Source organism: Dermochelys coriacea, chromosome 10, assembly GCF_009764565.3.
Source record: "Dermochelys coriacea isolate rDerCor1 chromosome 10, rDerCor1.pri.v4, whole genome shotgun sequence".
NCBI lineage: Eukaryota > Metazoa > Chordata > Testudines > Dermochelyidae > Dermochelys > Dermochelys coriacea.
The window spans coordinates 31,400,862-31,416,302 of record NC_050077.1 but is presented as its reverse complement, the minus strand read 5'-3'; positions in this window follow the sequence as shown (position 1 = coordinate 31,416,302).

The window sequence follows — 15,441 nt, the reverse complement described above, 5'->3', positions numbered from 1 at the left end:
TGCTGAGTAACATGACAGTGGACAATACTGAAATATGTCTATTACAACTGCTTTCAAAATAGACCTGTATTAATGGATACTAGCATCCAAATAAGCTCTGCATTTCTGAATGATCAGCCATAGAAATGCTGCCCATTCTCCTCTGAGCCAGCCGGGGCAACACTCAAAATGATACATTAATTTCTTATTAACAGTCTAACTTACAAATTGTCCCAATGTCTTGCAGGAAAAGGTATTAAACTCTTGGAGCTGGGCCCTCCTGGGGTTTGCAGTGGACCTACTATGTGCTTCACAGTGGGGGAAGCAAGTTTTCACATTCCCTTCCCAAGGCAGGGTGATTTTGGAAACATTGCCAAGGAAACTTCTCAGTACCCTCACCCATGGGCATTTCCACAGCAATGATTGACTGGGCCCTCTGCAAGATATGTGTTCCCCTTCTGCACCGGGAGCCAAGCCACTATACATTCATGCTGCTTAGGCTTCCTGAATTGTCTCAACAAAATGAAGGTTTTTAAATAGTCAGGGTACAACAGCCCCAACCATCACTGTGTTACACCCTGTGCAAAGTTCCTCAGCTCCTCTGGCCACTGTCATAGCCCCAGATTGTCCCCACCGTAGCCACAGCCAAAGGGAACTTTTGGGAGCCTGAGTGCCAGCATGTCTTTACAGAGGGGTCTCCATGGGAGGGAGTAGAGCAGGGGTGTGCTCCATGACACCAGACACTGCTCAGGAAGTAACTATGCCAGCAACATTAACTGCAGCATTCCCTCGACAGCTGCAACTGATCAAGTGCCTGGGGCCTTAGCCAACATAGGAGTTGGGAGGCCTCACTAGAGCTGGTTGGAAATTTTTCATCTACATGTTTTTTGGACGGACAGTGCTGTTTTTCGTCTAAGTTAAACGAGTTCGAAAAATGTCTCTATTGCAACAAAAAATTCCCAGAAAAATCATTATTTTGAAACAACCAGGGAATTCATTTCAAAACATTTTCCTTTTGCAAGTTTTCAAAATTTTTGTTTAGCTTTCCAAAAAAATTCTTTTGACTTTCAAAATTTAATTTAGAATTTATTTTGGCTTTTTTATAAGTTTTACATTATTTCATGATATGTCAGAGGTAGTATCATGCCACTTCACCTTTAAATCTCTCTTTGAAACCTACCTCTGCCATGATCCTTAAAGGTCCCTTTCATCAGGTACTGGGTAGGCCAGGGACCAGCTGGACCTTGGGTTCTCTGCTCCACTGTTATCTTGTCTCTTCCCCCACCCAAACTCTGACCTAGATTGTGAGCAACATGTTGCGGGGACTGTTGCATTAATTTAGATGTCATTCATAGACTCCAAGGCCAGAAGGCACCATTGTGATAATCTAGTCTGACCTCCTTTATAACAGCCCAGAGAACTGCCCCGCAATAATTCATAGCGCAGCTCTTTTAGAAGAACATTCAATCGTGAGTTAAAAATTGTCAGTGATGGAGAAGCCATCATGGCCTTGGTAAATTGTTCCGTATATGGGCCCAAAGGTGTTAACAAGACCCTGTCACTGTTCAACATTAAACAGTATTAAACAAGATTCAGTATACAGATACCTCAGCCTGCTTAGTATCATGGCAAATACATCATTAAATATTCTTTTAGCCTTTTAGTAAACATACAGAAAAGAAGGAAAAACAGTTCAAGCATTTGAAATATAAAGTATTAAGGCTTTCATTGTAACCTTACGCCGGGCTCCCTTTCCCTTTAGCTGGAGTGTCATTGGAAGGAAACAAACCCTTTTTTGACAGTCTTCAATCACTGCCCTTTTGTGGGAAACAGAGGAGTTAGTTGCGATGGGCTGGAGCTGTTGTTGCTGGTCCAATCCCATTGCCTGGGAGACAAAACAAGACAACCGCACACAAGAGGGGAGAGAAAAGAACAGCAAAGAAAGAAAATGCAGCTTCTGTCTCTGGTGTTGACTCTCACTTGCAATCTCATTGCTGGAGAAACACAGATATAATGAGTGGGCTGATCAGCCACTCAGACCTGGCAAACTTGTACCATCGTCAGGCTGTTTAGGGCGGGCATTACTTTTAGCTGCCTCTTTGGCCAGAGGCTTCAGCCGTGTTGCAAAATATAGTCTTGGGCAGCTAAGCCAGATTCTTACCAACAGAAGGCATAAGAAGAGGGATAGGAAAGAGAAGAGAATAAGGTGGGGAAGAAAAAAGATAATTGGCGGCGGGGGTTGTTGGGATGACAAAATCTCACATCCCAAGTGGGGTTGGGAATTTAGCCACAGCTGGTGGAAGCGGTGATGTCATCTGGGCCCCTCTCTTTAGCCTGCTCTGATCTCGGGATTAGGACAATGAAGGCCCAGCAATGTCACGATAGAGCCCAAGGTCCCAGGAGACCTTGGTGGGATTGGCTGCTATGATGGGCAAAGCTCATTCCAGGAGTTGTTTGTAGACAACTTCTCCTCCTCCCCCGCAAATCTTTTCTTTTAAGGACTCCCCCTGACCAAAGGATAGAGGTGGGTGAAATACCCATCCCCTCATGATTTTGGTCACAAATTAGTCCTAATTTCTGACACACCAATTTTGCTCCATTGCTTTCCAGTCCCACACCTCTCTTGTTTACCAGAGTTAGAGTTATATCAGGATGTGTTTTTGTTTGTACAGATTCAGACTTTCTGCCTCCCTTTTGCACCTCTTCCCATCAACATGTATTATTATAAGTTATTGTGACAGTTCACAAACTTTCACTTATTTTTGATAGTTGCACTTACTACAATGAAAAATTTGTTGGCCCCATTATTACAACATAATCCCTCTCTTTCATGAACCAATTCCATCCAGGATGGCCATTGGTTCATTAAATTACTATTACAAGAACAGAAACCTTGTTTATTTTAAGCATAGTAAAAAGGAAAAGGTATTTGGCTATATTTTTAGGTTTGCAAATTTCTTATTCCAAAATGGGGATTTACAAATTTTATTTGATTAGATGTTATAAAAATTACAATTAAACCTTAGAGATGTTATCAAAGCGTAGAACAACTTACTTCATTTGTCGCTAAAACAAACTCCAAACTGCTGCTGTTATATGTATGTAAATTGTTTAAAAACAAACGTTCTATTATTGCTTCTTTAGCTGTGTGCCTAGAATGAGTAAAGATGGCAAAAACGTCTCCCTTCTTTTTGCCACTTATACAGTTAAACAGGTTTCAGAGTAGCAGCCGTGTTAGTCTGTATTCGCAAAAAGAAAAGGAGTACTTGTGGCACCTTAGAGACTAACAAATTTATTAGAGCATAAGCTTTCGTGAGCTACAGCTCACTTCATCGGATGCATTTGGTGGAAAAAACAGAGGAGAGATTTATATACACACTCACAGAGAACATGAAACAATGGGTTTATCATACACACTGTAAGGAGAGTGATCACTTAAGATAAGCCATCACCAACAGCGGGCGGGGGGGGGGGAGGAGGAAAACCTTTCATGGTGACAAGCAAGGTAGGCTAATTCCAGCAGTTAACAAGAATATCAGAGGAACAGTGGGGGGTGGGGTGGGAGGGAGAAATATCATGGGGAAATAGTTTTACTTTGTGTAATGACTCATCCATTCCCAGTCTCTATTCAAGCCTAAATTAATTGTATCCAGTTTGCAAATTAATTCCAATTCAGCAGTCTCTCGTTGGAGTCTGTTTTTGAAGCTTTTTTGTTGAAGAAGAGCCACTCTTAGGTCTGTGATCGAGTGACCAGAGAGATTGAAGTGTTCTCCAACTGGTTTTTGAATGTTATAATTCTTGACGTCTGATTTGTGTCCATTCATTTTTTTACATAGAGACTGTCCAGTTTGGCCAATGTACATGGCAGAGGGGCATTGCTGGCACATGATGGCATATATCACATTGGTAGATGCGCAGGTGAACGAGCCTCTGATAGTGTGGCTGATGTGATTAGGCCCTATGATGGTATCCCCTGAATAGATATGTGGACAGAGTTGGCAACGGGCTTTGTTGCAAGGATAGGTTCCTGGGTTAGTGGTTCTGTTGTGTGGTGTGTGGTTGCTGGTGAGTATTTGCTTCAGATTGGGGGGCTGGCTGTAAGCAAGGACTGGTCTGTCTCCCAAGATCTGTGAGAGTGATGGGTCGTCCTTCAGGATAGGTTGTAGATCCTTGATGATGCGTTGGAGAGGTTTTAGTTGGGGGCTGAAGGTGATGGCTAGTGGCGTTCTGTTGTTTTCTTTGTTGGGCCTGTCCTGTAGTAGGTGACTTCTGTGGTGACCTAGAATCCTATTTTCGACGACTCAGACTCAAGGAATATTTCCAACACACCTCTGACCAACATATTAACCCACAGAGACCTTCCTGCCAACACTACAAAAAGAAGGATTCTGGGTGGACTCCTCCTGAAGGTCGAAACAGCAGCCTGGATTTCTCCATAGACTGCTTCCGCCGACGTGCACGAGCTGAAATTGTGGAAAAGCAGCATCGCTTACCCCATAACCTCAGCCATGCAGAACACAGTGCCATCCACAGCCTCAGAAACAACTCTGACATCATAATCAAAAAGGCTGACAAAGGAGGTGCTGTCGTCATCATGAATAGGTCGGAGTATGAACAAGAGGCTACTAGGCAGCTCTCCAACACCACTTTCTACAAGCCATTACCCTCTGATCCCACTGAGAGTTACCAAAAGAAACTACAGCATTTGCTCAAGAAACTCCCTGAAAAAGCACAAGAACAATTCCGCACAGACACACCCCTGGAGCCCCGACCTGGGGTATTCTATCTGCTACCCAAGATCCATAAACCTGGAAATCCTGGACGCCCCATCATCTCAGGCATTGGCACCCTGACAGCAGGATTGTCTGGCTATGTAGACTCCCTCCTCAGGCCCTTGCAAAATCAAACAACCACAAAAAGGTTTAGTGTTACAACAGCCCTTGGTTCAGATGATTTGAAATTTAATTTACAGTCAGTTCATTAGAAGCCCTGAATTAAGAACATAAGAATGGCCATACTGGGTCAGACTAAAGGTCCATCTAGCCCAGTACTCTGTCTTCAGACAGTGGCCAATGCCAGGTGCCCCAGAGCGAATGAACAGAACAGGTAATCTTCAAGTGATTCATTTCCTGTCGCTCATTCCCAACTTCTGGCAAACAGAGGCTAGGGACACCATCCCTGCACATCTTGGCTAATAGCCATTGATGGACCTATCCTCCAGGAACTTATCTACCAAGAGTTCTTTTTTAACCCTGTTATAGTCTTGGACTTCACAACATCCTCTGGCAAAAAGTTCCACAGACTGACTGTGCACTGTATGAAGAAATATATCCTTTTGTTTGTTTGTTTTAAACCTGCTGCCTATTAATTTCATTTGGTGACCCCTAGTTCTTGTGTTATGAGGCAGTGTAAATAACACTTCCTTATCTACTTTCTCCATGCCAGTCATGATTTTATAGACCTCTATCATATTCCCCCTTAGTTGTTTCTTTTCCAAGCTGAAAAGTCTTATTAAACCTCCTCATAGGGAAGCCATTCCATGCCCCTAATAATTTTTGTTGCCCTTTTCTGAACCTTTTCCAACTCCAATATAACTTTTTTAAGATGGGGTGACCACATCTGCACTCAGTATTCAAGATGTGGGCATACCATGGATTTATATAGAGGCAATATGATATTTTCTGTCTCATTATCTATCCCTTTCCTAATGATTCTCAACACACTGTTCGCTTTTTTGACTCAGGGGTCAGCACCACCAAGTTGCACAACAGACACTTGACAAAATTACCGGACTTAGTGACGGACATTGGCGGGGAGTTATGTCATTCAGTCATTCAACCTGTAAAATAGCGCACCTAATTTTCCAAACTGAAAAAAACCAGTAACCTAGTTACCTAGCTAATAATAATAATAATAAATTCTATTCATTCAGCCATGTGCCTGTACGAGCATCTCTCGCCGACTCCCCCTGCAGAACTGGCTGGAAGCGGGACTCCTCTCTGCACAGAACCTCCCTCCCCTCCCTGCACATGCCGCCTCTCGGGGCCAGGCAGGGACTGAAACCAGAGAGCCCCGGCTGCCCGCTTCTCTCCTGCCCCTGAGGTCCCCAGGCAGCACAATCCCCACCCTGCCCCATACAGTGCCAGCCACGCACAGCCAGCTCCGCACATACTGATTCCCTCCAGGCGGTGATGGGTTAGAGCGCGCACCCCTCTGCCCTTCCCCCCACCTTCCCCAAACCCCGTGTGTGACAGGTCAGTAACCTCTCCGAGCCCAAGTTGTGCCTCTGCCCTCAGCACTCAGGAAGGGGTGATGGAGGCAGCAACAGCAAGGATGGGGAGCCACTTGCAGGGAGCTGCCTGAGGTGGTTGTGAGCGCCCCACACAGACCTCAACATTTTTACCATAGACACTTGTGTCTGTGTACGGACACATTGCCGACCCCTGTTTTGACTGCCACTGCACATTGAGGGGACGTTTTCAGAGAACTATCCACAGTCTCACCAAGATCTCTTTCTTGAGTGGTAACAGCTAATTTAGACCCTGTCATTTTATATGTATAGTTGGGATTATGTTTTCCGATGTGCAGTACTTTGCATTTATCAACATTGAGCTGGCATTTTGTTATGAAGGGGTGGAGCTTACCCAAGATGTGATTGTAGTAAAAATCTGCTTTAGCAACTTAACCTTTAACACTTTATTTTTACCACTTTTGCTTTTTCTTAAAAATGCCTTTACATTAAACAGTTAAAGTTATTACCAATTACAGAAAAGACAAACCTTAGCGGAATAAAAAAAATCTGAAACAAAGCATTTGTGAAAGGTTAAAAAACAATAACTTTAAAACAATTGTTAACCCTGTTTTACTATTAAAAGCAAAAATGTTAAGGTTTGCTTTGCATGCTTATTCCAAACAAAATCAACACATTTAAGGATTTAAAAACAAACTTGTTTGTTGGCTCATTAAGGTACAAGGTGTGATAGGGTGTTCACCCTACACTTGCCCTGGAGGGGTTAGTAGAAGACAGATGGGCCAATTAACCTAATAGGCGACAAACTGGGAGAATTAAGACAGAGGGGAAAGCCCTAATTAGGGGGAGATCACCTCTGTGGGAACAGGCAGCACTTCTATAAAGCCAGGGAACTGAGAGCAGAAATGGGCTGTAGGGAAGTAGTCTGTAGTCACTTCCTGGGAGAAGGGAGGTGTGTTTGGGGCTATAGCAGCAGTTAGCCTACAGTTACTCCCTTGGAGGAGGGAGTTGTGGGGCCGGCAAACCCTGAGAAGTCAGGGAGAGCCAGAAAGTAAGGAAAGGCTCAGGGAAAAGGCAGTAAAGTCCAGGAAGGAACAGACCTTGGCTGCTGACTAGAGGATCCCTGAGCTGAAACCCAGAGGAAAGGGCAGGCCCAGGTTCCTCTGCCAGCCACTAGAGAAGTGGCACCAAAGAGGCGGTGAATGGGAAGGCTGCCAGCAAGGAAAGACTTTGACACCCTGGAAGGGGAGAATACACATAGTGACCTGGCCAGAGGGCCACGTCAAGAAGAGGAAGTGCCCTGAGTGATAGAGAATGAGAGAGAGTGGCAACAGAGTGTGCTGCAAGTGGCAGAAGGGCGCCTCAGACCTGGAAAGAGCTGATCCCCAGAGCAGCCAGGAGGCGGCACCACCTGCGGTGAGTGGACCTTGTGACATGAGCTACTACGTACGTATTAACCCTTTAGGCCCACCCAGGGAGGCCAAAAATGTTGTATTAAATTAGATGGAATATATGGGCCCAGAGAGTCAAAGGTGTTAACATGGGCCTATCACTGTCCAATATTAAACAGTTTTAAACAAGGTTTGGGGTTGGGCTATAGAGACCTCAGTTGGCTTAGTACCATGGCAAGCACAGCACAAAACACCAGAAAAGAAGGAAAAACAGTTTACAAGGCATGATCATAACACAGTCCTTGAATTATATTAGTGTAATTTTTTTTACAATTAAAAATCACAATTGGGGTAAATTTGTTGATCCAACAGAACTCTCATTATTATTTATCTGCACAGCATCTGTCACATGGGGCCCTGATCTTTGATCAGGTTCTGATGCTACAGCTACAAAACCAATAACAACAGCAGTTTCCCCACACTATGGGTCTTTCAAAGGACTTCACAAGTGTTGTGAGGAGACTGTCAGGTCTCCCAGGCAGCCAACAAATGGTGTCTTTATAGGGACTGCTGTAAGGGTCCCAAGTCAAGGCAAAATTGAATGAAATCCTGGGCTTGTGCCTGCAGTAACTTATAGAGAGCGATGTAATATTTAGAAAATATTTCGTTAATCTCTGTGGGATGGGAGCAGACGTGAGTTTCTGCATCCCTAATCTGAGGGATTAGCCTGGGTGCAATGACCTTATTATAAACCATTGCTAGCAAAGGACCTCTCTTATCCCTGTACTCACATACTCTCTGCTTCAGATACCAGTCCCGCTTCCAGTCATTAGACGAGCAAAATCTGAGCTGTTGTTTTAATTTCATTTTTTTATTAATAATTATTTGCAAAAACACTTCTCACCCCAGGGCTCACAGCAGACAGAGAGGAGAAACAAACTTGTCATCAAGAAAGTTTCCTTTAGTCAATGTCAGGTCTTGTTTCAGGAAGAGTAATTCATTCACAGGCAGCAGCTGCATATCATTCAACATTGCCAAAAGTATGATGCAAAAAGAAGAATTAATGTGACTTCTTGCCTAGCCGTAAAATGTAAAAGATTAAACTTCAGGCTTATCCACCAATTCAATTTCCAGGCCATTAAGCAAAACATCACAATGGGATTGTTCACCTTTACCTATAGCCTGCTTATTCGGAATAAACTGAATCTGGATTGTAAACGTTAGTTTATCACAGCATGACACTGGCAAGGGCAAAGAATAAAGAAAAAAACCAAATCTGTAATGGACTGCATCTCAGGCCAAGTCAGATCTACAATTGCCTTTTGATTTTTGAAAACCTAGCTATCTGGCTATCATCACACTGGTATCTGATCACACTGGATGTCCAGTGACGGCGTACTAGCTTACATTTTCAATTTCTTTCTTAAACAAAACCAAATTCACCAATCAGTAGAATTTCAAATGCCAGTTCCTGGTAAGGGGCATTGGGTGGTGGACAGGGGTACACTGGTGGTACTTTAGCAGCCTTGGAACTTCTGAAAGGTTCAGGGCAGGGCAACTGGAAATTGCTGTAATGAGACAAAAAACAAGAAGGAGTCCTTGTGGCATCTTAGAGACTAACAAATTTATTTGGGCATAAGCTTTCGTGGGCTAAAACCCACTTCATCAGATGCATGGAATGAAAAATTCTCAACAGTTGACAAGAAGGGGTGAATATCAAAGGAGGAAAATTACTTTTGTAGTGCTAACAAGGTCAATGCAGTTTCAAACTGGAATTATTTTGCAAACTGGACACCATCAAATTAGGCCTTGTGGTGGGGCAGAGCCCCATCCCCTGAGAAAAGGGCTGAACCAGGTCAGAGAGGCTGTGTGAACCAGCAGCCAATCAGTGAAGGCCTGGGGAGAGCCAATCAGGGCGGGGGAAGGGGCAGCCAATCAGGACTGGGCAAGGTTCTATATAAAGGCTGCCCAGCTAGGGAGCAGGGCAGTCTCTCCCTGACTGGCAAGGGAGGAGGACTGGCTCCTGGGCAGAAAGGTAGCACCTTGGACAGAGCAGTGCTGGGGACGGGCAGAAGGAGCTGGGGAGCTCCGGCCAAGGAAAACTCCAGGTTGCAGGCCTTCCTACAAAGGGCTGAGCGTGTGCACAGGGCTGAAGGGGAAGCAGCCCAGGGACAATAGTTTGACAAGAGGAGAGAAAGAGGGTAGAGCGGCTGCTGCTAGAGGGTCCCTGGGTTGGGACCCAGAGTAGTGTGTGGGCCTGGGTCCCCCCCCCTCCCCCTTGTACTACACCTGGCTGTGGAGGAGCGTGGCCTTATACAGGCTGTGGCTGGCCCCTGTGACAAAGCGGCTAGACTTTGAGGCTGCAGTTGGCCACTAGAGCTGGTGTAGATCGAAGACTGCTGATAACACCAAACCCCCAAAGGGGGTGAGACCAGAGCAGTGGGCAGTATCCTGAAGAGCGGGGAGCAATGCAGGTCCCCAAAGCAGCAGAGCAGAGTAAAGGTAAGGCACCACACACGAAAGGTGCTCCATGACTGGACAGAGAATTCCCAGAGCAACCAGCGGGAGGCACCAGTGGTGGTGAGTCGAACCCTGTCACAGGTCTGAATAAAGACTGGGAGTGGATGGGTCACTACAAAATAATTTTCCCCCTCTGCTGATACTCACAACTTTAATCACCTGTTGGAAATTGGCAATGTCCACCTTGATTGCATTGACCTCATTACCACTACAAAAGTAACTTTCCTCCTTTGATATTCACCCCTTGTCAACTGTTGAGAATAGGCCACTTCCACCTCAATTGAATTAGTCTCATTAGCACTGACCCCCCCCCCCCATTGGTAAGGCAATGCCCATCTTTTCATGTGCTATAATATTTATACTGCTTTCTATATTTTTCACTCCGTGCATCTGATGAAGTGGGTTTTAGCCCACGAAAGCTTATGCCCAAATAAATTTGTTAGTCTCTAAGGTGCCACAAGGACTCCTCATTGTTTTTGCTGATACAGACTAACACGGCTACCCCTCTGAAACCTGTAATGAGACAGGTGAGGATAGCAGTGGTGACGGTGACCTCCTTGGTGATGTCAAGTCAGTATAGCAGGCTCTGTGCCAGCTGTTCCTGCTTACCCTATAACTGGGGGGATAAAAGGGGATATGTCAAGCCCAGGTCAGGAACAGCCAGACCTAGTGATCAGAGCTGGAGTCCACAGTCGGGAGTCAAGAGTCAGGAGATCAGAAGCAGGAGACAAACTGGAGATAAGAACTACAAGTCGGCAACCAAGGTCTGGTCAGGATACACGGGGTCAGAGGCAGGAGCCAAGCCAGGTCAGAATGCCATGAAGTCAAGTAGGAGCAGGGTGGATCCTAGTTGTTCAGAAAGCTTCTGGTTCCTGTTGCTGGCTTAAGTAGGGCTAGGATTGCCAACTTTCTAATAACACAAAACTGAACACCCTAGCCCTGCCCCTTCTCCAAGGCCCCACCCCCACTCACTACATTCCCCCCACCCTCGGTGGCTTGCTCTTCCCCGCCCTCATTCACTTTCACTGGGATGGGGTAGGGGCTTGGAGTGCTGGAGGGAGTGAGGGTTTCAGCTGGGGGTGTGGGCTCTGGGATGGAGCCAGGGATGAGGGGTTTAGAGTGCAGAAGGGGGCTTCAGGCTGGGGGGTGGGGCTGAGGGATTCAGAGTGCAAGAGGGGGCTGTGGGTTGAGCCAGGGGGTTGGGGTGTAGGAGGGGGTGAGGGCTTGGGGGTGGGGCTGGGGATGAGAGGTTCAGGGGGTGGGAGGGGACTCTGGGCTGGGGCAGGGAGTTGAGGTGCAGGAAGGGGTATGGGCTCTGGGCTGGGGCCAGGGATGAGGGCTTTGGGGTGCAGGAGACGGCTCCAGGTTGTGGGGGGTCTCAGGGCTGGGGCAGGGGTTTGGGGCACGGGCTTCCTTTGGGCGGGTCCCAGTTAGCAGCGCAGTGGGGCTAAGGCAGGCTGCCTACCTCTCCTGATGCTGTGTTGCGTGTGCCTTGGAAGCAGCCAGTAGACCTGTCATTAGTTGACGGGGGGGGGCAGGAGGCTGTACCCACTGCTCTCGCCCATAACAGGCACCGCCCCCACAGCTCCCATTGGCCAGTTCCAAGCCAATGGGAGTGTGGAGTCGGTGCTCGGGGCAGGGGCAGTGCACATTGACCTGTGGGCCTCCCACCTAGGAGCCAGACTTGCTGGTCACTTCTGGGGCACAGCATGGTACCAGGACATGTAGGGACTAGCCTGCCTCAGTGCCTTTAACAGCCCAGTTGGTGGTGCTGACCGGAGCCATCAGAGTCCATTTTTGACCAGATGGTCCAGTCGAAAACTGGACACCTGGTCACCCTAAGTAGGACCCGCAGGCCAATCGGCTGCTCTGGGACTCCGCCAATGGGAAGTCAGGGGCAGAGCCTCAATGGGGGCTGGACTTCATGGGTCCTGGGTCAGCAGTTGTCAACAGGCTGCCAAGTGGAGGGTTGAAGCATGTCTGCTTCTATGGACTTGGATTTGAGGCCTGTGGATCATGAGATTGTCAGGGAAGGCCCTGAAGCTGGCGAGTGTGGCGGGAGTGCATTTCCCTCTGATAATGGGCACCATTACTGCTGGAGTAACAGAGCATCTCTTCAGTATAATGCCTGAACCAGCAGCTGAAAGGTAGCTTGAGACCTTTCCCACCCTTCCTTGGAGGCTTAGGCCCTCAGTGTCTGCATGAAGCCAACCTGGTAAGATTTTATACAAAGCTTTCTGTGCGTTCTCCGCAAGACTCATACAGTACAATGTCGTTTCATTCAGGTCGGTGTCAGCGACAGAATCAAGCAGGGAAAAGCTGTAGCAGGCCCACCAATACAAACTTGTGAGCAGGAAGCTAAAATCAGGTAAATTCACCGTCTGAGTCACAGGCCAGACAGTACATTGCTTGTTGTCTTTTCGAACACCTGGGAAAATTGGACATGTACTTCACTGCAACTGCTACTCTATAGGGGATAGCAATGTGTGGGGCCCACTCCTATTGTGCTGGGCCCTAGGGTCCCCTAGGAGCTCACTGCCCAGCCTGGGTCCAGAAGTGGCTGGTTTGAGAGTCAGTGCTGCCTTGTCAAGTTTGGTTAATGGAGGATTTAAAGCCTGTTTTAGCCGCTCCTCCAAGTCCTGATCCTATCTCTGGAGATAGGCTTAGTGCTGCTGAGGCATTTCTGTTGCCAGCCTGGGAGATGGGTCCTGCCCACACGGAGGATATATTGTCACATTCTGCAGAAGCTCTTGACATGAATGAAGTGGATTTGCCAGGAGAGACGCCTTGAACTCCACCAGCCCCAAGTCAGACTCTCCTCTCCCTTAGAACTAGGCGGGACTTTGTGGGGACGGAGGGAAGCTCTGCTGCATTAACCCAGCGCTGCAGGCTTCACTGTTTCTGGGTTTAAAACCCCTGAGGCCACAGCATCCCTCCCCTTCTGGGGTTATATGGGAACAGCTGTCTCCACTTAGCCAACAAAGACCAGCTGGTTCAGAAATCCCTAAACAAAGCAACATCCCAGGGCCATTAATAAACCTAAAACCAACCCTCCTCCCTGAGAACTGGAGTACCTGGTACTGAATGAGGATATTGATATAATAGGCATCACAGAAACCTGGTGGAACGATGATGATCAGTGGGACATGATGATATCGGGGTACAAAATGTATAGGAGTGACCGAGTAGGTTGTGCTGGCAGGGAAGTGATGCTATAAGTGAAAGCAAGCATAATGTCAAATAGTGAAAATTTTAAATGACTCAAACTGTATCATAGAATCTCTATGGACAAACTTCCATGCTTGACTAATGAGTATAGTAGTAGGAATATCCTACTGATCATCTGACCAGGATGGTGATGGTTTTAGGCTTTGCTGGAGCCCTAGACATAGCTGACAGCGTGAACCAGAGTAGGCCTGGCCGTGGCAGAATAATAACACGCTAGGTGTCAGCTAACCAGGTAAGCACATTCCTCACCAGAGAAGATGTTACTGGAGAGAGGTGTGCTTTTATACCTACATAAACGTATTCCTAAGAGCTGGTACAGGAACACACAACATCCCCTTAGCTTTATGAGGGGTCGGTAAAGTCCAAAACTAGAACTAGATAAGTTTATGGAGGAGAGGTCCATCATGGCTATTAGGCAAGGGATGCAACCCCATGCTCTGGGTGTCCTTAAGCCTCTAACTGCCAGAAGCTGGGACTGAACAACAGGGAAAGGATCAGTCCATAATTACCCTGTTCTGTTCATTGCCTCTGAAGTATCTGGTAGTGGATGCTGTTGGAAGACAGGTTCTTCAAGTAGATGCATCTACTGAGGTTTGTGCTCTTGCTGGAGCCAGAGAACTTTGCTGAGAAGTACCCTTAGGGGTGGCATGTATGCCCTGTACCCATGCCCATGGCCACTCTCCATATAAGGAGACCCCCTCAGCTCCTTCCTACTGACCATGGCTAGACTAAGGGCACAGTGTGGTTTTTATCTTGCACATTCAGTCTCAGTTTTGGAGAATTCTTGTATATTGTAGTAGCAATACCTTAGGTTAAGCCAGGGATCTGCAACCTTTAGCATGTGGCCTGCCAGGCCGGTTTGTTTATCTACCATGTCTTCAGGTTCGACCGATCGCAGCTCCCATTAGCTGCAGTCCACCGTACCAGATCAATGGGGGCTGCGGGAAGTGGCAGCCAGCACATCCCTCGGCCCACACCGCTTCCCGCAGCCCCCATTGGCCTGGAGCAGCGCATCCAACAATTCAACATTGGCGCATCCTTTGGCAGCATCATTGTCTTGGCAGCAGATCCCTTCATTGCACTCAGTACCACCATTAGCCTCAGTTCCAGCACCTCTTCCAGTACTGGGTAGGAGTGTGTCTCATTTGGTACTGCCAGTGCTGATCCGTCCCACCCCATTCTGCTTCAGTACTGATGTTGCCCTGTATTGGGCTTCCAATAAGTCTGTTTGTTGCATTGGGGTTTGCTTCCCCATTGTCACCGGAGAACCTCTGGGACACCTCAGTTTCTAGGTGGGGGTCATCCTTTCCTCCTGATCTGATAGGCACCAGAGATTGCCCTCAGATCACTATTGATACAGAGATTGGCATCTGTCCCACAGTTGGACATAGGCTCTTGACCTGTTGCCTACTGGTCATCAGTGCCTTATCTGTATGCCCAGTGGCCTCCTTGGAATCCTTAGGATGCTCCTCAGTCCCTGACGTCCCACTCCTCTTCTCCGGAGGGAGATCACTGGTCCCAAGAGTGACTTCTGCTCCCAAACCATGTCAGCCACCAGTGATCACTGAGCCTATTTCCTCTGGACCTCTAGGATTCTTCTGGCTGGATACTGTGGTCAAGAACAGGACCCAATGTTGGCACAGCAAACTGCCTCCTCATCCTCTCGATGACTCTACTGTGCTGGAATCTCCTTCTTCCTCTGTGCCTGAGAACTTTAAGGCCTACCAGGACCTCCTGAGGCATATGGTTGCTACCTTGGGTATCCATCTGGAATTCCTGCAGGAGAATATACATAAGCTGTTGGATATTCTCCAATCATTAGTTCTGGGGAAAGTAGCCCTTCTAATGAATGAGGCTCTCTTGGAGTCTGAAAAAGCCCTCTGGAATATCACATCTTTACTGCCCCCGACAGTGAAGTATTTGAAGAAGCCATACTTAATCCTTATGCAGGGTTTTTACTCCCACCCAGCCCCTAAATCACTGGTGGGAACTGCAGCAAATGACGGCTTGGCAGGGGAGGCATAAGTTTACCCTAAAGACAAGGAGTCCAAGAGGATGGACTTAATGGGGAGG